Below are 2,455 nucleotides of genomic sequence, written 5' to 3'. Positions count from 1 at the left end.
GGAATAATAGCAGCCCCCTTTCATGGGATCTTTGAGGCTTAAAGGAAATGCTTGCACAAAAGAAAAGTGAAAGTATTAGGAACCCAGTTGTGTCCGACTCTTTGCGACCCCCATGGACTGTAGCCCATCAGGCTCCTCTGTCTATGGAATTCTCCAGGCAAGAATCCTGGAGTGGGTAGCCATTCTCTTCTCCAGGGGATCTTTCTGACCCAGGGATTGAACCTGGGTGTCCCAAGCATCATACAAATGTTAATCAGAAGACTGTGTCAGCCACATCAGGAAAATCCCAGATGAGTTTTCTGTCTTCTGCCACTGCCCAGCCTTTATGAGAGCGTATTCTGGTAGCTAATGAAGAGAAAAGAGGCTAAAAAATGCAGAAAACTGAAATGAGAGGAATATATATAGCCTAATTAAAAATATGTAATTGTTTAAAATAATAGATCAGCCCACAATCAAAGTAGTTGATTATGTTGGTTCTGAGACAGTATTTAAAAGTTACAGTATATAGATTTTTGAACCCCTCACTCTGCCACTCTACCATGGTAATGCTGGCTAAATTAAGAGAATGAGAAAAAAATTCCTTCACCAAAATACATATGAATTAGGTTCAAAACTTTTAGTTGCAATAGTTCCAATCTTTCTTTTTAAATTTGTTTTTTAATTTGAGGAAAACTGCTTTACAATGTTGTATTGGTTTCTACCCTACAACAACTGCAAATCAGCCATAATTATACATATCTCCTCTCGCTCTTAAGCCTCCCTCTGCTCCTCCCATCCCACCCTCTAGGGCATCACAGAGCGCCAGGCTGGGCTCCCTGTGTACCAGCTATCTATTTTACACGTGGTAGTGTATATATGGCAATGCTGGATAATTCCAATTTTATAAAGTATCAGAGTGGGAGAATTTCAGAAGTAATTTTTAAAAGGGGCCTTTAATTTTGGTTCATAGAAACATCCACAGAACAAGGAAGGAACACACACACACACTCATTTATGCTAAAAAATGAACCTGTAAAAATTCACAGCACCTGTGATGGGGTTACGGTCACACAAGCATCTTGTGGCCAAATCCCGGTTTCCATTTGAATCCAGACAAGCAGTCAGAAAGGCAGGACTTTCCCTAACATACTGCATGATTCCCTTTATGTATACTCAGGATGATTCTGGAGACAAGACAGCATCTCTTCAACAGGTCTGCCTTCGTAGCAGATCTGGTACACCGCCGTGAACAATGGAAACTTGTCCAGCAGTCCCTGCGGTTTGAGGATGCCGTACACCTCGGCGGCAGTCTGTGGTCCTTGCAGCTTCTGCCCGTTCAGCATCTCCTTCTCCAGTTCTTCAATGGTCTTGCCGGTCGCCGCAAAGGCCTCAGCTACCTTGCGGTTCCGGCCCGCGTAGCAGGTAGTGATCAGGTCGGCCACGCCGCAGCTCTCCAGGAAGGTGGCTTTGGACACGCGGCCCTTGCAGAAGATCCTGGCGAAGGCGATCATTTCCATGAGCCCCAGGCGGATGACGGCAGCTTTGGTGTTGTCGCCGCAGTGGAGGCCGTCGCAGAACCCGGCTCCCACGGCCACGATGTTCTTCAGGGCGCCACAAAGTTCAACAGCGTCTGCCTCAGCAACAACCTTAATCCGAAAATTTGGAGTCTGCAGAAGTTCTTTGAAGAGGAGGCCGTGCTCCATTACCTTGCTGCCGATGGTGGTCTCACAGAACTTCTCGGCAGCCACCTCATTGGCAGTGTTGGCGCCCATGAGCACACTGACGTCAATGTCCATCTTCTCTCGGATGATGTCAGAAATGAGCTTCAGCCCCTGGGAACCCTCATCTATGCCCTTGATGAGGCTGATGCCCAGGGCGCCCTTGGGCACTTTCCCGGAGATCTCCTCGCAGATGCTGTTGATGAACTGGTGGGGGATCACAAACACCAGCAGGTCTGCGTCCCACACAACCTCACTGAGGTTGGGGACTGCAATCACATTGTCTGGCAGCTTGTGTCCAGGGAGATATTTTACATTTTCATGGTCGTTATTTATGATGTCTATCAGTTTTCTCCCATTAACCATTTCTTCAAAGACCCACATCTTGACCGTGGAGGCAAACTTCTGAAGTTTCATGACATTATTACCAATTATTTTTGCAATAGCTGAACCCCAGTTCCCCGAGCCCACGATGCACACTTTCAGGGGTGATTCTGTCATGGCCCCTCAGCAATGCTGCAGCCCCGCAAGTGCCTCCCCAGGCTGGCTTGCTGCCTGCCTCCTCCCGCTCTGCCCAGGCACATTCACGTTCACCTAAAAGGCAGCAGGATAGTAATATAAGCACAGATAAAAATTAATAGTATTCTGGGGGGAGAGATAAATTAGGAGGTGGGGATTAACATAAATGCACTACTATATATAAAGTAGAGGAACAACAAAGACCTATTGTGTAGCACAGGGTACTATACTCAATATTT

At 46.7% G+C, this 2,455-nt stretch overlaps 1 pseudogene; it reads right to left on the bottom strand.

The window, feature by feature from the left end:
* LOC102169009 lies at positions 1,143-2,198 on the bottom strand (annotated as a pseudogene).

This window comes from Capra hircus, chromosome 9 (genome assembly GCF_001704415.2).
Source record: "Capra hircus breed San Clemente chromosome 9, ASM170441v1, whole genome shotgun sequence".
Classification (NCBI taxonomy): domain Eukaryota; kingdom Metazoa; phylum Chordata; class Mammalia; order Artiodactyla; family Bovidae; genus Capra; species Capra hircus.
Note: the sequence above shows the minus strand (reverse complement) of the source record. Positions and strands in the feature narration are given on the sequence as shown.